Below are 20991 nucleotides of genomic sequence, written 5' to 3'. Positions count from 1 at the left end.
GTGTGTGTGTGTGTGTGTGTTTAAATGGGAGCAGATTTTGTGGCTAAGAAATCGCTTAAAGTGGTTTAATTAAATTTGATTATTGTGACTGCGTTGTGCACACACACACATGTACACTTACACACACACACACACACACATGTATACATACATATGTGCGTTGATAAATATGTATTTGGAGCACTTAAAGCTGAAGATGTCCAGCTAAAGATAGATAAAGACTCTCACACACACACACACACACACACACACACACACACACAGACACACACACACACAGCAGTGCGGGTGACTGCAGCGGACATTATGTAGGAGCAAAAGAGAGAGTGAGAGAGAGAGAGAGCAAGACAGAGAGAGAGCGAGCTAGAGGAGGAAGTGAAGTGAGGAAGGAGGGAAACTGAATGGATTTGCTGCTTGTGCTCGTAATTAATTATTTCATTAGTGCACACTTGATTCGAGCCAAGCGCAGCCAACCCCTCCCTCCCCTCTACTCTACCCCTCTTCCCCTCTCCACCACTCCGCACTCCACACTCGACGAGCCACGCAACAAAAGCAACCAAAGGCTGCCAATCAGAATCGACAGCAGTCGGCCACAACGACACAGCTAAATGCGCTACACTAAGTTAACAGCAAATTGCTTGTAAATTTAACTCCACATTTGAATCGAATTAAATTATTCATTTTATTTAATTATCATTTATTTTTTATTTGTGATTAAACAACATGAATATTTCGACAACTTTTTCAATTACGGTAATTCCAATAAAATATTTATAATAAGTTCAATAAAATTAAATTTTTGCATCCCAATTAAATAACACGAGTTTTAAAGTTCTTTCAATTACGTGAATTACAAAATAATTAAAATATTTGTAATTCATTAGCTGAATAATTCATTTTATTTATATAATTATTATTTTTTTTTGTATATGAATTCCAACTTTTTATATTATGGGAATTCCAGTAAGAAATAATAAAATTTTACTAAAAAGTAAAATATTATTAAATTCAGTTTCTATTATTTTCAATCTCAGTATACAATATTTATTTATTTTGAATTTAATTTAAAAGAAAATAATTTTGTATTATTATTTGAACTTTAAGTCAATTCCCCACTGAATATCACCTAAATTGCATTAAAATTGATCTAAGTGAAGATAATATTATTTTATAAAATTGTAATACGAAAGAAATAATGAAATATTAGTAATAAATAAAATTTAATTCAAGTCTATTCTATTTTTTTTTTTTCCAATTTTGGTGTTTCTTATTAATTTGTCTGATTATGACTTCAAATTATATTAAAAGCAATGCATTTAGTCTTATTATTTTAATTTCAATTCAATTCCGCACTACTCAAAAATTTAATTGCATTTTAAGTAATTTGTAATTAAATTTCCCAGTAAGAAATAATAAAATATTAAAAATAAACTAAATTCAATTGAATTCTATTTTTTTTTTTATAAATTTTAGTGTTTATTTTGTATATCTTTACAAATTAAATTAAAAGCAAAAAGTTGTATAATATTATTTTTATTTTCAAGCAATTCCACACTGAATACAAATTTAAATTCATTTCAAGTGAATAAAGTATTTTGTTAAATTGAAATATGACATAAATTCACTACAAGTTGGCAAATATTAACTCGAATAAAATCAGATGAAAATATGCCTTAAATACGTATTTTCAATGCACTATGCATTTGTGTCGCTTACTTGTATCATTAAGCTCGACAGTGTTTGGTGTAGCGTGCATTCGGCCGCACCACTTGAAGTGCGCTCAAAGAGAGTCGGGCTACACCAACAAAAAAAGAGCGAGCGCATGAAACGGATTAAGAGAGCGCACATGAAGGCAAAAATTGAACTGCTTGCTCGCTGCTCTGCATGCCAGTGTAGTGTGCCTGTGTGTGTGTGTGTGTGTGTGCGTTGTGTTTGTTGCTCATGGGCTGGGCGTGAGCGAGCAAGCGAGCGAGAGGGAGCAAGCAATACAATACGCACAGAAGCGAATGGACACTTGCGGCGCCAGGGTGTGAGTGTGTGTGTGTGTGTGGCCACCAGTGGCCGTTCAGTGAATGCTGAAGAGAGCGCATTATTGTTGTTCTTGTTGTTGCTGTTGTTGTTGTTTGTGTGTGCGTATTTATTTTGGCTTATGCTTGTCTTTGGCTTTGGCGTTTTTACTCCTCTCGGCGCACACACGAGGAGGCGAGCGCCCAAGCGCAGAGCAGCTGGCAGAGGCAGAGCAACAACGACCGCGACGACGGCGACGACGACGACGACGCTTGTGATGTGATTTCAAATAGTAAAGTCGAGTTGCCGCTGCCGCATCGCCATCTCGCAGCAATCGCATCGCATCGCAATCGTAATCGTAATCGTCGTAGTCGTCGTCGTCGTCCGTCGCCTCTCTTAGCGTACTCTACTCTACATACATATATCTCCGCTGCTGCTGCTGCTGCGACTCCGCTGCCCAGCGCGTCGCTGCTGGCTGCGCTGCTTCGATCGTTCTGTCGTCGCCAAATATACGTTGTTGTCGTAGTTCTCGTCTCCGTCGCTAGCGTCGCCAGCGTCGCCATCGTTGTCGCTGTCGCTGTGTTCGCTTTTGTTCTTGTCTCTGGGTTCTGTTTTTTCTGTTTTCCGTTTCTGTTTCTGTTTTGTTGTTGTTGCTGTTGCGCGCGCGCGTCTTTTTTTTTCTTGTTTGCCGTCGCTAAAACACACGGAGCCACGAAAATAAATACGTCAAAAATAATATGACGAAAATCAACGCAAGAAATTTTTGCAAAATTCTCTTTTGCAAAATTGCATAAAAAAGCCGAAAATGTAAATTGCAAATTTTATTAAAATTTTATTTCATTTGGTATAGTTTTTTTTTCTGTATTTGACTGTGCAAAAAACGCAAAAATTATAAACTGCTATTTTATTGTTTTGTTTTTTTCTGAGTGTGTTTGTGTGTGTGTGTGTTGTGTTAAATGCAAATGTACTAAAAATAAAATATAAAATGCAAAGCATAAACCAAAAAAAAACAATAAAAAATTTAAAGGAAATGAAAACGTGAAGCTGTTTCAACTAGCGCCTGGACATGCACATAAGGCCACAACACCAACACTCCCACCCCCACCCACAACACACATACACAAACACCAACACACACACACACATACAGTGACTGCTGTATATAAGCATAAAAAATGACTACGCTCAATTGTCGCCACTGGCTGAAAACCTTGTAGGAGGTGGAGAAGGAGAAGGAGGAGGAGGAGTAGAGGGCGTAGGAGTTGAAAGGGGGTGGGGGGTCGCCTCTCTCGCTCGGCAGCAGAGGACAGTGCAGGACAGCACACACACACACACTGCTTGCTTGCATTCGCATTCCAATTGCCTTTTGCCTCGCTCTCTCACTCACTCACACACACACACACACACAAGCGCAAGTGTCGCCCGTCGTTTGTCGCTTGTCGCTGCTGCTGCCGACGTCGTCGTCGTCGTTGTCGTCGTCGCCTTTTGGTCTTCTGCTTGCGTCCTCTGGATTGGTTTCGACGATTCAATTGCGTTCGTTTTTTTATGCTACCCTCCCCCTCTCACTCTCTCTCTCACTCTGGCTCACTCACTTACTCGCTCTTTCTCTGTGTGTGTGTGTTTGTTCTCGATTCGATTGGATTACATAGCTGCTGCCTGCTGCTGTCGCCTTGAGCTTGTGTGTGTGGCCTGCGTACGATTTTTTTTTTATTTTTCTGTATTGCTGTCCCTCAGCATCTACTCGCCCCCCCCCACCCTTCTTTGTCTACTGCTCTGCATACCTTGCGCACGACGACATTTCGTTTTTTCCCAGTTGCGCCCCTGCGTATATAAACTGTGTATGTGTGTGTTTGTGTGTGTGTGTGTATTCTTTAATATTGTCGTCGAGTGTCATTGGTCGAAGGCAAACGCGCGCTGCGCTGCCGACGTCGCCGTCGCCGTCGTCGCATATTGTCGCAAAACCTTCGTGTCTCCATACGTTCAGTTTTTTTGTTGTTGTTGTGTTTTTTTTCGCAATGCTTTTGCTTTTTGTTTTTGTGCTCTTACTTCGGTTTTTGCTGGCTGGCCTTTTATTAGAATCCCTGCTGTAGACTCTTTTTGGCGTGTGTAGAGAAGTGTGGTGGAGAGTTGAGCAATGACCAAGCGCGAGTGTAGACTACAGAGCGGAGTGGAGAGTAGAAGAGAAAGAGACTTAGTTAGGGGGAAGGGTGGGGGTTTGCTTGGTCGCCAGCATTCGTCGTGTGGACGGGGGCGTGTGCACCCAAAGTAGCCGAATGAGTTTTTGATTGTGTGTGTCGTCGTCATCGTCATCGTCGTCGTTGTCGTCGTCGTTGTCGTTGTTGTCGTCGTCATCGTCGTTTGTCGTCGTCGATGTCGTTTGCCGTTGTCGTTTGCCGTTTGTCGTTTGTTGTTGTCGTTGTCGGCTGCGGGTGCGGGTGACTGTATGTGTGTGTGTGTGTGTACGTCTGTGTGCTTTGCTGCTGTTTTCTGTGTGTGAGCGAGAGCGCATTAGCAAATGTTTGCGAGCGAGTGCAAAGTGCACAAAACTTTTGCCAAGCAAAAATGGCGACAACGACAACGACAGCAGCAGCGACAGCAGCAAAAGCAGCGACAGAAGCAGCGACAGCAGCATCGGCAGCACCAAAAACGTCGCCGCAACACAAAAATTTTTGTGTCGTGTGCGATTTTATAACCGTTTTTAAAAGCGGCGGCGTTGCTGCTTCTGCCTGTCGCACTAAAACGCGACGCGGACGGACAAATTGACAAAACTACAACAACAACAACAACAACAACGACAACAACAAGAACAACACGCGATAGCAAGAAGAAGAAGAAGAAGAGCAAGAGGAAGAGAACAAACAGCAGTGGTCATAAAAATAAGCACAGTTATTTGTTGCAAAAATCGAATTAAATAAATTAGAGTAGTCTATGTGTGTGTGTGTGTGTGTGTTGGCTTTAGTGTGAACTCGTTTTTATTTATTTTTTGTTGATCGTCTGCAAATCGAGCGCAATCTAAATTATTACACACAACATATTACAGTTAAACAACATCCACAACAACAACAACGAGAGCGAAAACAACAACAACAACAACAACAACGAAGACGACGACAAGAACGAGAACGAGAACGAGAAAAACAACAACACATTATCATAAACATAAACATAAACATAATTATAATTATAGTTACAATTACGATGTGATCAGAATTAACAAAGGTGTAAAAATGTGAAAAGAAGCAAAAAAGAGAGTAATGAAAAAGCACCACAACAACAACAACAACAAAATAACGAAATTAACAACAACAACAACAACAACGAGTAAGAGAAAAATGCTCAACATCAACAACAACAACAACAACAACGAAGCTAAGAAGTATTTTGCATGTCAAACACAGATGTGTGTGTGCAATGTTTGTGTGCGTGTGTGTGTGCGTGTGTGTATGAGTGTCCAATAATAATAATGCATAATAACAACAACAACAACAAGAAGCATAACTAAACAACAACAAGAAAAACAATCTACAACACAAAATATCAACTAAAGGAGTTTACAAACTGAAAAAAACAGCATCCAAAATCAGGTGAGTTTTCCTTTTACCCTAAATTATATAAATTTAAATTTAAATTATACTTATAACTTGTGACAAACAAAGTAGTTTTTACAATTTATGTTAAGCTCATTTTCCAATTTCATCAGTATCGAGAATTAAGTTTTAAGCTGAAAAGTTTTTGCATTTCAAATCAGTTTTTACAATAAAATTTGTTCAATTTAAGCTGAAAAGTTCTTGGATTCAGTTTTTACAAATCAAAAAAACTTGACAATATTCTTCAATTGATAAAACTGTTTTTACGACGAACTATTTTCTCTGTATGCAAATTAATAATCAAAAATTACATATATTCGAGCTTTACATTAATTGTGCAATTAAGCTAAAAGCTCTTGGAAAAGAATTTTTAGTACAATATTTACAACAAAATATTGTCTCTGTATTAGAATTAATAATCAGGCATTGTATTCGGGCATTCATGGAAATAATTACTTAAGCTTAAAGCTCATGGTTTCAAAGCAGCTTTAATAGAATCTATAAAACAATCAAATTCCGAATAGATATGATAAAGAAAAATTAGAAGATTGCTTGAAACAAAACGCAATTTAAATTGTTCGTAATAAGTTTTATTCTATTGCAATTCAAAGCAGTTATATAATGTATGTAGATAAAAGCTCTTGGTTGCCAAGCAGCTTTCACATTGAACAAAATTTAAAGAACAATATCTACAACAAAATATTGTCTCTGTATTAAAATGAATAATCAGACATTGTATTCAGGCTTTCATGGAATTCATTTCTTAAGTTTAAAGCTCATAATTGCAGCAGCTTTAAAACAATCTATAAAACAATCAAATACCGAATATACTAGGGAACGAAAAATAAAGGAAATTGTTTCAAAACGAATCGCAATTTAAATTGGTTGTAATAACTTTTATGCCATTGAAATTTAAGGCAATTATGTAATTAAGCTTAAAGCTCTTGGTTGCAAAGCAGCTTTGACAATGCTTATTGGATATAATTTTGAATACAATTCATAAAAAATCAATCAATAATATATAGATAAATAAGGAAATTGTTTGAAATGAAAATTGTTAAATTCAAACAAAAATTTGACGCATTTCGCAAAGCTTAAGCTTGAAAAGCTGCTTGAAATCAAAAATATCAATGCAATTTTCGCAGCAATAACTTTACAGTTATGCATTAAAATTTCGGTCTACAACAATTTTGTGATTTACAGCATTTTATGAGCTTTTTCGACACTAAATCTCACAACATTTAAGCGACATTTATCGATAAAGATTTTCGCAGCCAAGCACAAAGTTATTTTTTCTTTAATCTTGGCATTTGGATACTAAAATGAAAATAAAAGAAAGAAGGAGAAGGAGAAGGAGAGGGAATGAAGGAAATGAATAGTTCTCCAGCTTTAATGAGCTTTCGTCATAATTAATGAGTGTCAATTTCGATAGATACGTTTTTCGTTTTCTGCCTTTTTTCTTCGATTTTTGTTTCTTTCGATTTTTATTGCTACTTATTGACATTTCACAGCTCTGAGCTGTAAAATATTGAGCTCATTAAATACTTTTTATATGCGAGTCGTTGCGTTGAGATTCCAAGCATTTTTTTTTTATGATCTTTTGACGTTGGACATTTGGTTGTAGCTACCAGAAATCAATCTGTGAGCAGAAAAAAGGCTTAACAACAAATTTGAAAACTTTAAACTACATGAAATAATCCTCACGCTTGTTTAATAATAGCATTGCAACTTTGAAGCCGTTTTTTGTCGTGTTTTTTTTTGCAAAGGGGCTTCACATTCACACACATTTCACAAAATCAACGAAACTTACAATCATTTGTGTATATTTTTCTCTGATATATTTGTGCTTAAATTTCATCGCTGCAATAAATTTTCGCTGTCATATTTTGACTTTTGTGCTTGACTTATTTCACACCTTTTAAATCGAAGCATTTTTGTCATAGCAGGCAGCTTTTTGTCAACTGCACACGTATGGAATTCATAATGGAATGTTCAGGAAGCAAATCAGTTAATGGCACAAACAAAGTCATGTGCTTGTCATGTCATGTCATGTTGTTGTTGTTCTTCTGCGAAAAGTTAATTGTAGCAAGATCACAAATGAATCAAATGAATCATTTTGAGCATTTTTTCGGTGGATTTATGAAACAGATTTTAGCACAATGCATAAATAATTCTTGGAATTAAATTCTCTGTGTGTGTGTGTTGGCAGCTGAAGTAAAGCAAAAAACGAAATTGTAGCTAAACAATATAAAACTAATTATAGATAAATTCAAAAGGAGATATAAAAATAAAAGCAAATGATAAACGATAGAATTATATTCGAAATAAATAGTTTTAATTAAAAAGACAGAAAATATTAAACGCTCTTTTTACATTTATTTATATGGAATGAAAACAAAATAGTTATAGTTAAAGGGAAACATAATAAACAAGTAAAAAAGCTACAGTCGAGTTTGTTCGACTGTGGGATACCCGGTAATCATTTTGAATAGAAGCAAAACAGTGCTATATTATTCTTAAAATATACCACAAAAATACTGAAATATACCGAAGGTCACATTTGGTATATCGCTAAAGAACTATACTTTAAATATACCATAAAGTTAGGAATATAGCGGTATTTATTTTGAAGTATACCAAATGATATACATACCAAAAAAATACTGAAATATACCGAAGGTCATATTTGGTATATCGTTAAAGTACTAGACTCTAAATATACCATAAAGTTTAAAATATAGCGGTTTTGATTTTTAAATATACCAAATGATATACCACAAAACACTTAAATATACCAAATGTATGTTTGAAGTACTATGTACATTCGAAATATACCGTAGAGGCTAAATACTTTGGTATTATTCTTAAAATATACCAAATAATATACCATCTATACACTAAAAATATACCGAGGGCCATATTTGGTATATCATTGAATTCACACATTCGAAATATGTCATAGAGATCAAAATATATCGGAATTATTTTTAAAATATACCAAATAATATACTACAAAAATACTAAAATATCTCCAAGGCCATATTTGGTATATAATTATTGTACAAATTTCGAAATATACCATAGAGGTCAAAATATAACGGTATTCATTTGAAAATACACCAAATAATATACCAGAAAAATACTTGACTATAAAAAATGTCATTATTGGTACATATTTGAAGTACTGCATTCGTAATATACCGCAGAGATGAAATACTTCGGTATTAATCTTAAAATATACCGAATAATTTACCATAATATATAATTTGGTGTCACATTCGAAATATGCCATAATACTTAAATATACCAAAGGTCGTATTTGATATATTCTCGAAATATATCGTATTGATATACCTGATTTATTTTTTGTACTTTCTTAAAGTTTTCAAATGCGCCCAAAGAATTCATTGAGCATAGTTTTAAGTTGAGTTGAATGACATTGAGACTGAATGTCATGTGGTCCATTCTGCTGTTCTTGCTTCGTTTTACTGTCCATCCATATGTACGTCTGTCCGATGTGTCCGATCTGTCTGTCCGTCTGTCCGTCCGTCCGTCTGTCCGTCCGTCTGTCTACACTCTGTGTGTGGGATGCCAACAAATTGCCCAGTTGTCTTAATATTTACATTCCCCATCTAGTATTTGCCTTTGTCAAATCGCACAGCTCTAAATAAGCACAGTGAAAGAGAGAGAGAGAGAGAGAGATGGCTGATGGGAGGAGAGTGGAGGAGGGAAGAGGGCGGTGGGTCTGGCTATAACTATATAGCCATATAATCGCTTGTTCGTGAGCTGTAAACACAGGCATTGTAAATTTACACCATGCTTATAATTAGCAATAGAACGGCAGTTGACTTTTTTCATTTTTTTTGTTTCCAGTTGTTGTCGATGGCGATTTGTTGTTGTTGTTGTCGAGTTGTTGTCAAGTTCTTGTTGTTGTCGAGTTGTTGTTGTTGCTCCGATCTGTGCTGTGAGGCATCAACACTCCCTTTGTGGCCTTTTGGCCCAGGCTTTGCTTTGCTTTGCTTTGCTCAGCTGTGTTCTATGGGTGCTAAAAAGACGGAACATCGCACCCAACACCTCTCCCCCTCTACCAATCTCCCTCTCTCACTCTCTGTCGCTGTCTCTTTCTCTGTCTTAACCCATGCTTGATTGCCAGCCATAATTGTCGCTCAGGCGTTGGACGCTTGACGCCAATTTCAAGCCCAGCGCAAATGCATCACTGCACCTGCAGCTGCAACGATCCATGATAACTAACCAGACACAACAACAACAGCAACAACAACAACCACAACCACAACAACAACGACTACAACAACAACAACAACAACAAACTTTGCCAACCGCAACTGCAGCAAAAGAGCAGAAAAAATAAGATAAATATTGACAAATTGTTGATAAAACAGCCATTAGCCAAAGTGTCGCCACCTAGCGGCGATTAAAAGCAATTGCAAAATTACACAAAATGTGTCAAGATTGTTTTACAAACCTAAAAAAAAGAATTAAATAAAAACCAAACCCGACTTTTTACACTATGCATGCAAATAAAAGGAAATACATTTAAAAAAAAGAAATCATAAATGAATAAACATGGAAATAAAATGAAATAAATTTAAATTTGTCAAATATGACTTTAAGAATGAATGAAGAATACAAATTTAAATTTATTAAATAGAAAGTAAAACAGTTGGGTACTAAATTTAAAATATACCAAATTCGTATACCACAAAAATACTACAAATATACCAGCGGTTATGACTTTAAGAATAGAAAAGGTAAAATACAAAAGTTAAAATTTGAATTCATTAAATTTAAAGCAAAACAGTATGGTATTCATTTTAAAATATACCAAATTAATATACCACAATAACACTAAAACAGTGGCGGTATTAATTTTAAAATATACCAAATCAATATACCACAAAAATACTAAAACAGTGCGGTATTAATTTTAAATTATACCAAGTTAATGTACCATGAAAATACTAAAAATATGCCAACGACTTTATATGATATATTGATATAGTATTACATTCAAAATATACCATAGAGTGCAAAATATACCAAATTGTCAGCTAAAGCTACTTTACTACAAATATCGACTCTAGCTTCTATTATTCGAATCCGCTCATTATTCGAATCTTTTCGATTTGCAGGGATGCAAGTGGGCGTGGCAATAATTTGAAAAAAAAAGAATACATTTCTATCTCTTAAAGTCTCTGAGATCTAGGTGTTCATATGCATGGACAGACAGACAGACAGACAGACGGATATGGCTATATCTATATATTTAAATATTCTTTCTAAAAGTTATTGAAGACAAACATAGAAAAATAATATTATTATTTCAAAGATAAAAATTTTTGTAGATTTGTGAAATAGATAGTTGTAAACTTTTATGCGAGCAACAATATGAAATTTCACTTTCTATATCAATATTTATTCCATTTGTTATTCTTGTTTGCTATATTATTAAAATAGAATAAAGAAAAGACAGTTCGTAATCTAACAATTTTTAACATTTGCTGAAAAAACAAAACAAATTGTAATCAAAAAATGAAGTAAGGAATTGAATGAATGCAAATGCATTTTTATCAATGACAGCGATAATGTAAATGATAATGAGTTACAACACAATGTCAACGGAGCTGCTGATGACACCTGATAGCGTTAAAATTGAAATTGTTAATTGGAATCTTATTAAAATGATGTTATTGCTGAGCGCATTGTAAATGATGTCAATAACATCAGCGATAACGATCAAGAACACCGACATTAATAATCACAATGCAGTCATTGTGAACATTTATGTGCACTTAATGAGAAATTAATAAGGCAAACAAAATGATGCAATTAATACAAATTTAAAACAAGATTTGGAAATTAAAAATGTGTATTTGTTTGTGTTAAAGTGTTCTTAATTTTCATCAAAATATAATTGAAATAATAAGTCAAGCTAAATAACCAACTCCAATGAAAGTGACAATGAGAATGCTAATGAAAATTATAGACTGCAGAAAGATATATAAGAATAAATGCAGGAGTGCTAATGAAAATGACAATGACAATGGCAATGAAAAGTGTAATACAACAGCAAAAGCGAATGCATTGAAAGTTCAAGTGGAATACAAATAATAAGATTTCTGGCATTAGATTTATTAAATAAAATAAAGTAAGCAACAAATGAACTATGCTTAGCATTTTTTTTTAATTAGTTGTTCTCTATTTTCCCTTTTATTATACGTGAAATTTTGCAGTTATTTGAATTACAAAATAGGTTTATTATTCCGTAAATAGAAATATTGTAGATTTATGAAATGGATTCAGGAAATGTGATGAAAATAAAATATTGATATTTGAAAATACATACAAAAAAAAGTGTTTAATTATTAAAAATTAAATACTTTATGCTGTTATAACTAAATTGTATGTGGAAGTTGTGTTTATAACAGTATTTTTCAATTTTAAACGTACTTCTATTTCAAAGTTCACAGCTGTATATTAGATGAGATATACTAATAAGACTTTAAGCATTAAAATAAATTATATTAATATTTTGCTTATTTCTATAGAAGAAACTTCAAATCATAAAAAAGAAAAAATAATATGATAATCGTCAAGTGAATTTTAAGAAATATTACTTAAAAAAAGAAATTTCTGTTTATAGTTCATAAGGAACTTGTATTAAAATGAAATTCCTTTTTCTATAAAATATTGTTTTATTATTCAATTCTTTACATATTTTTTAAGATATGTTTTGCTGGAGACTTTCAAGCAGTTAAAGCGTTAACAGTCTGATGAGAAAAAGAAGCCTTGATCGCTCATAACTCTCGCCTAAGCTGATCCCCAACGATCATCATTCAGCTGCTTAACAAGTTGCAACTTGCAGTCACTTGTCTCTATCTCTGTCTCTGTCTCACTCGCACTCTTTCTGTCTCTCTCGCTCTTTGTTGCCGTTTATTAATTAGCATATTTCGTCATGAATTAGCGGACTAAAGCCAACTTATAATGAGGTGGAAAGTCATTCCGAAACAGCTAAAGAGAGAGAGAGAGAGAGAGATGGGGAAGGGAAGGGGAAGAGGGAAGAGGGAAGAGGATGGTGGAAGGGGGAAGAACGATCGTGCTGGCGTCTGTAAGCGATACTCGGCGTGTCCTCTTTGCTCCCCAGGACAATAATCATTTTGCACGCCGTCGCTTCGGAAACATGAAATTGCAGCAGAAGCAAAAACAAGAACAACAACATTACACACATATGTGCAGTAGGTCCCCTTCCCTTCCCCCATCCCCCTTCCCCACTTCACCTCTTCACTCTCCTCTTTCAGCTGCTGTTGCTACGGACATTCACATGCCGACATGTTGCCTTCATCGTTGTTGTTGTTGCTTCTTCTGTTGTTGTTGTTGCCCAGCGCCAGCTCTCATAATCCGCCGTTGAATCTGCTTTTTGCTCCGCGAATGTCGCTGCGACTGCGACGCCGACTGCGGCCCTCGGTGATGCCCGCGGTAACCGCGTTGCACCCGCGCCCTCACACATAATTGCAGTGCTGACCGTCGCACAGTGGGGCCAAGGCAATTAGTTCCATGCACTCTGATCAATGTTTATTTTGTCAACTATGATTATGATTATTATTTCAAATATTCCAAATACAAATTTAAATGTAGACAATAGGCATATGTTGAAAAAAAAGAAGACTTATTTTTATGGCAAAAAATAATAAGAACATAAAATGAAATAATTTAAAAAAAAACTAAAACTAATTCATAAAAAATACAAAATATTAATTAAAATGTGAATAATAAGAAATGTTGTCAAATAATATATCCAGATGTTATTTCAATATTTTAAAACTAACTAAAGCTTATTCTCGTAGCTCTGGGTTAGCATTATATTTAGAGCTTGGATTGATTTTGTTTTACAATAATTTTTCAAGTCATTCATTTCATTAATTTTGCATGTATCTTAAAATAGAAAAATAATTCCAAGCATTACGATCAGCACTAAATTAAGAGCTAAGATTGGATTTTAGCAACTTTTTCTGTTTCACGATAAAAAATATATAAATTCCTTCATTTCATGCCACATTTTCGCCAAGGAATTACTTATATAATATATCAATGTATCAAAAAGTGCTTTAAAAAAAAGATTTTCTTAGACTAAATTCTTTAACTATTGTTTGTGTTTCGGCAGTGTTGCGACACTTTCGCCATATTCATAAAATAGAATTCTTCATTGAAAATACTTAGCAATAAAGATTAAGTAAATAAATAATAATAAATATTTATGGAAATGTGCGTACATCAAAATCAATTCATATTTACCATAAGTTCTCTTTACTTGTAACTTGTATACTTAAAAATATTTTCATGTTCTTGACGCACTTTTTAGACCAAAATTCTCAGTATCTTGATTTTATAACTTTTTTTCTGAGCCGCTAAATTCTAAGCTAAAAAATAATTGATATTCATTTAAATTGACTTGTTAATATTTCTATTGTATATATTTGAAGTGAAAGTGAATTGTGAAGTGCAGCTTAAAATTCAGTGGATTTTTTTTTTGTGTATGAACAGCTACAAAAAGTTCTATCGATTACTGTTGATAATTTATTTAAACTGCTCTCTCTAGTGATTAATTCGTAAAACTCCAGTTTATTATAACTATTTTCATGAGTGTTTTTTTTTTTTTTTAAGATTTAAGCTGCAATGCGAATTACGCACGAAACGTCAATTTGTGGCACGAACAGGAGGCAGTAGGAGTAAATTGAGGCAGTTTATACATAAAATATAATAGTTGAATTAGGTTTTTTCTCGTGCGTGTGTGTGTGTGTGTGTGTTAATGCACTTGGGTTAATTACATTGTATTTCGCACCACTGTGCAGTGCACTGTGCACAGCAAGTGACCAGATGTTCAAAAGCCAATGTACAAGCGTTATTATTATTCGATCCGATCCGATCCGATCCGTTTTTCGATCCGTTTCGTTTCGTTTCGTTTGCGAACCCCGGAGACCGAAAAAACCAAAAACATGGGGCAAAGTGGAACGGTCGGAGGAGGAAAGAGGGAGGAGGGAGGAGGGGCAAGTGCAACGCGACGGCGGTGGCGGCAACAGATGAAGACGACAGTTCGGAGCTTATGTGTCAGGTGCGCGTTGTGCCGCGAATGAAACAATTTATTGCACTCGCCGCATTTCGTTGTTGTGGCTGCGGCTTTAAATTGAATTTTCCCGACAACAAAACTCACCGAAAAAACGACACAAAAACAAAAAAACACTCTGTGCACAAAACGCCATTTCAAAGTCTTGTTTATGCTCTGCTACTCAGCACAAATTAAGCGGCAGCGGGTATAACAGACTAAAACAAAGTTGAATTTTACATCAATGTACTAAATATAGATGTTAGTATATTTTTTTTTTTAGTATTTTTACGGTATACTTTGGCACTAAATTATACATTTTGAATGTAGCACTTTATGAATATACAATATATATTCGTTGGTATATTTTCAGTATTTTTGCGGTATATTTTAATATACATATACACTATAGTGATTAGTATATTTTCAGTATTTATGCGGAATATTATATTTTGAATGTATATCAATATACCAAATATGGCTATGAGTACATGTTCAGTATTTTTGCGGTATATTTATATTTTGCACTCGATGGTATATTTTAAATGTAACACTATTTGAACGTACTAAATATAGTCGTTGGTATATTTTGATACATTCAGTATATTTTAATACTAATACAGTACAAATGTAGTGATTGGTATATTTATAGTATTTTTGAGTATGTAGATATAGATGTTAGTATTTGCAGTATTTTTACGGAATATTATATTTTGAACGTAGTACCATATTAATATACCAAATACAGTCGCCCATATATTTTCAATATTTTTGCGGTATATTAATTTGGTATATTTTTAAATCAATACTGTATGAAAATTGTAATAAATGGTAATTGAAGAAAAATTGTCATAGAAAGAATTAAATTAAATGAAAACAAAATCAAATTAAGGCTCAATCAATCACAATCCATTTCCAGGGTATCTTCTAGTTAATCAAACACATGTAAAACGCATCAGGCGCATGTTTACCCAATTTTTTTTGGCCAATTTCATGTTGTACGAATGAGTTATAAATGGCAAGGGGAGATAAAGAAAGAAAGCGAGCGCAATGAGACAACCCCAAAGGCATAACAAATGCGTAAAATTGGCCAACACAAAAGAAAAATATGAAGAAAAAAAAATTGAGCGAAATAAGGATCAGCAGGATCTCAATTGGCAGGTCATCATGACAATCAAAAAGCAAAAAATTGACTCTGCAAAAGTTGTGAGAATTGTGAACTTTTCTCTGTGTTAATTCTCTCTTTGGAAAATAAACTGAAAATAATAAAATTGTTCGCAAGGCACAAAAAGTAGATTAATTTGTTTTCATAATATACTAAAAAACATATTACAACAAATACCAAATGTTATATATGCAATATTTAAATACTATTACATAAAAGTATATCGTATATAATTGTTGTCAAAGTATACTTAAAAATATGTTAAATGTTATATTTGGTATATTTAATTACTATTACATGAATATTATACCATAGAGTATAAGGCAGCTATGACACGTTGGCTATATTTTGTATATTAAAATACTACTACATTAAAAATATACGATGAAGCCCAACATATTTGCTGTGATAAAACTGAAAAGTTGATTTATGATTTCTAGTTTATTTTTAGAAAAATCCAAGAGACGGAAAAAATGAAAAAATATATTTAGAGCCACAATATAAAAAGATATGTTAAAGCCTGTGGCTTTGAATTGTCACTGTGAACCGTTTTGATTAGCACAACATGTCGTATGCATAACATTTCTATTTCCCGCTAATCAGTTTAATTCATTTATTCATTGTTTACACATGTTCGCTGCTCGCTTCTCTGCATCTCTTTCTCTTTCGCTCACATGGTGAATCAACTTTTGTCCCGGACCTGCATCTCTCGTCAATCAAACACATTCGCAATCGCAATCGTAATCGCGACCACAATTTACCCGCTCCGCCCTTCGACTCCCCGCTGCTTTTTGCCCATATAATCCCCATCCGCATATCTCTCTCTCTTTCTGTCGCTCATTCTGTCAATGGGGTCGCGGTTCAAGGTAAAGCAAAAAGCGAGTGCGCAAAATACAGACAAAGCTACAGAGACAGATACAGATACAGATACATTTGTATATTGCAATTGCAGATACAGATACAGATACAAATACAGCTATATATACAGATACAAACTGGCACTCGAAGAGTCTTTAATCGTCGGCTGCCTGAAATAATAAGCAAAATCAAATTGCTCCGATTTGTCGATGCTACACAGCGCCTCAGATACATTTTTGCTGTGCGTATATAATATAGATTGTCTTTCGATTTCTTCTGCTCCATGCTGCACAATCAATTCATAGTCACAGTCAAAGTCACCGAGAGGCCGTGAGAGTTTTGCCAACTTCAACTCGCAACAAATCTCTTTATAGCTTTGTCTCCCATCAAACATCAACATCATCATCATCATCATCGTCTACCGCATTTCCAATTCCACATTTTGCGATCTATTGCGGCCTCATCTCTTGACAAGGTCAATTCCAAAACACAAACATGTGAGAAAGCTGCAGTTGAGTCTGCCCGACTGTGAGATACCCGTTACGCATTTTCAATTCAAAATATATCAAATTAATACTGTCAAAATACTAAAAAAATACCGTGGTCTACCGGCTACACATTTTCATTAGTAACAAAACTGTGCAGTAATTTCAAAATATACCAAATAAGTACTGAATAAACACTGAAATATACCATGAGATGCCCGATACACACTTTCAATAATAGCAACATATACCAAACTAATACTGAAAAATACTAAAAGATACCATAAAACTGTGCGGCATTGTATATCAAAAGAAATTTACAAAAAATACTAAAATATACCAAAGTCTATACTTGGTATATTAAAATACTATTACCATTGAGTATTCAATTTTGTATCTTGAATTGTTTTAAAAACATACACAATAAATATGCCACAAATAGACGTAAAATATACCTAAGTTATATTTAAATACTATTACATACAAAAATATACCATAGAGTACAAAGCAGCTAAGACCTGATAGTAGCAGTTGTTACTTGCGGTACTGCTTTCAAAATATACCAAAAGATACCGCAAAAATAATAAAATATAGCAAAATATATATTTGGTATATTAAAATATTGTATATATTTTTTATTTTACTGTTTCCTAAATATTCCAAATAAACATATCACAAAAATACTAAAATATACCAAAATACAGCCTTTTGGTATATATAAATACTATTACATAAAAAATATACTACAGAGTACAAAACCGCTTAGACCCGAAAAAATAAAGAAACAGAATAATTTCTTCAAATCAATTCCTATCTAAAATTTGAAATAAACTTGATCTGCATTTAAAAAATAAGTTGCTTCCTTCTTCTGCCTGTAACACACAAAGTTATACTACCCTTCTAACTTTTGGGTAGCGGGTATCAAATAATAATTACCATGCCTCAAATAATAGCAAATCTAATTTGATTTCTGTTTCTGTTTGGTCTTTTGAGACTTTGGCTGCTAATCAAAGCTTTGCATCCTTCAACGTTTTGGCAGTTGCCACACATCCATGGGATACACACACACACACACACACACACACATAGATCTGCTGCTGCAATTATAAGTCAATAAATACTTTCTATTTGTGGCTGCTGCTGATGTCGAGTCAAGTCAAGATGAGTCGAGTGTGTGCACCACAAATAATGCACATTATCAAAGCAACACTTTGTGTCTGTGTCTGTGTGAATCATAAAAGTATTTAGTTTTTTTGGTTTTTTTTTTTTGCTCCCTCAATACTCAACGTGCATTTGATTAAGCTATTATTTCATTGCATTGCAATTGCACCTGATTGTTTCCACTGTAAAATGTGTAGAAATTATATTTGCGATAGGTTGCTTATTAAGTACTGGACAAACATTTTCTAGGCATTTCATTTTTCTTAGTCACTATCTCTAGTGACTTTTCCGCTCAATAAAATCCAATTCTTATAAATGAAAATATAGTAAATTGAAATATTGAAATTGTTATTATTGAAAATGTATTGAATTAGCTCTTAATGAAAATAATAATATTTTTAAGTTTGTAATAAAATATTGTTAAATAAAACAGCTCTTCACTTAATTGGGTTTTCTTGCATTGCATTAACTTCAATATTCTTCTTCCAATTAACCGGTTAACGAATATTGTTTCAAGCTCAATATTATAATTTAATTCTCTTAAACTTAATTCTTTTTGTTTGTATCATGATGTTTAATATTTTAAATTTTTAACAAAGGCTTTAACCATATCAATTCATTAAAAATTAATTCATTTTATTATTATAAATAAATTACGTTTATTTTTCTTAGTTTTATTTCGCTTTAATGGATTATTCATATCGAAGATAAATTACAAGTTAACAAATATTATCAACATTAGTTGCAAACAAATTAAAAACAAAAATAAGTAGAAAAGCTAAAGTCGAGTGTTCTCGACTGTACAATACTCGGTACCTATTGTGAATAAAAGTAAAACAATGTGGTATTCGTTTTAAAATATATCAAATTAATATACCACAAAAACACTAAAAATATACCGAAGGTTGTATTTGGTATATTGATATAGTATATACCATAATATACCATATTCACCAAAATATACCAGATTGACAGTCACAACAACGAAGATCTATAAAAAATTATAAAAACTATTCATAGTTATTATTGTGTGTGATATAGAAAACGTTACAGATAAGAATATTGATTGTTTTTAATTTGTTGCAAATCAAATTAGTATACCAGTAACCAAAGTTAGTAAGCAAACTAATTTAAGACTGAACTTAATCGTGACGTGTTGACAATTTAATGTGTTTTTCTTTTTTTCGGGTAACTCTCGATTGCAGCTTCACAATTGAGCCGTGTACATAGAGAAGTGCTTTAACTTTTGGCTTTAATCACCCAAATGATGCTATTCAAGTGACCCGCATTGTTGTGTTATGTTTTTTTTTTGTTGTTGTGTTTCTCCTTTTTCCATCGTTTTAATGTATTTCATTTGCGGGTTTTGTCGCCTGTCGCTTTGCTATGCTTTAGCTTTGGCTTTGGTTTATTGTGTGTGAGAGTGTGTTTTGGTGTGTGTGTGTGTGTGTGAGTCTGTGTGTGTGTATGTGTTGCGGCGGCTTGAAAGATTAAATGTTTTGTAATTTTGGCTAATTTGTGACATGCGCGACCTTAATGGCTTCTTTTCACATCGTAAACTCGCATCAAGTCGGCGTTTAATTGCTCTACAAAACAAAAGCCCGAAAACCAAAAAAAAATACTCAGTTTTGCAGTTGACAATTCGTGTTCGTTGGCATGTGGGAAAAATGCCGTGCGATGGAAATGGAAATGGAGATAGAGACATATTAAGTTGAAATGTGAAATTAATTATGCATTTTTGATGTCTGAGAAATTAATGTTTCTTGTTGATGTAGTCGTCATCATCATCATCATCGTCATCGTCATCGTCGTCTTCATCGTCATGGGACTTTGCTGTCTCTTTGGCGCTTGCAGCGCTTTAGAGGCTAAGTAATATGCTTTTATATTCAAATTATCACGCATGCCACAAGCTAGTTTCCACACTGTGTTTGTTGTTGTTCTTCTTCGCTTCTCCTCCTCCTCCTCCTCTTCTTCTTTTCTTTTCTTCGTTGTTGGGTAAAAGAAAGCCCTCAACAAACAAGCATGAGACAACTCTTAGGAAGCGCCTATCGCTCCTTCATCGCCTTCGTCTTCATCTTAACGAGCTGTGTTGATGATTGCCAGCGGCTGCTGACGGCTCTAAATGAGTGAGTCTGCTCGACCTGAGATACCCTAAAAGAGCAGAAAAAGCTTTCAAACATTTTGAAACATTTTCATTGCAATGGCAACAAATTTCACTCAGTTGAAGATAATTGAAACTAAAATTCAATTGTGAAATAGTTGAAATATTATCGGAAAATGTTTTAAAATCAAATTTACAAAATTATTTTGAATGTAATTGAAATAATGATCGTTAAATTAAATACTAAATATTTTAAATAAAGATGAATACAATTAACATTAAATTAATTGAATAGCTATTCCCTTAGAAGAATTGCTAAAGGAGTTAAAAAATAATATAAAATTCAGAGTTGCAAATAAATGCAAATTACAAAAAAAATGTAATAAAAACTTGATTGAAACTTAATAATCAACGAAATATACTATAAATACTTTTAAATACTATAATATCACTTATAGTGATGATATACTAGGTATACTATAAATTGGATAAATACTATAAATAAAATAAAT

General features: G+C 33.7%; 2 protein-coding genes across 6 annotated transcripts in view; one reads left to right on the top strand and one right to left on the bottom strand.

Moving 5' to 3' along the window:
* The window catches only part of LOC133847017 (uncharacterized), a 321107-nt gene that overhangs the window by 178916 nt on the left and 121200 nt on the right, over positions 1-20991 (bottom strand). The gene's annotated exons all lie outside the window — the stretch shown is intronic.
* The window catches only part of LOC133847930 (AF4/FMR2 family member lilli), a 54799-nt gene continuing 36140 nt past the window's right edge, over positions 2333-20991 (top strand). The window contains 2 exon segments of the mRNA XM_062283231.1: positions 2333-2365; positions 5195-5591. The gene's annotated coding sequence lies outside the window, so the exon portion shown is untranslated.

Source organism: Drosophila sulfurigaster, chromosome X (assembly GCF_023558435.1).
Source record: "Drosophila sulfurigaster albostrigata strain 15112-1811.04 chromosome X, ASM2355843v2, whole genome shotgun sequence".
Lineage (NCBI taxonomy): Eukaryota > Metazoa > Arthropoda > Insecta > Diptera > Drosophilidae > Drosophila > Drosophila sulfurigaster.
The sequence above is the reverse complement of the archived record's forward strand: the minus strand, read 5'-3'. Positions and strand labels throughout refer to the sequence as shown.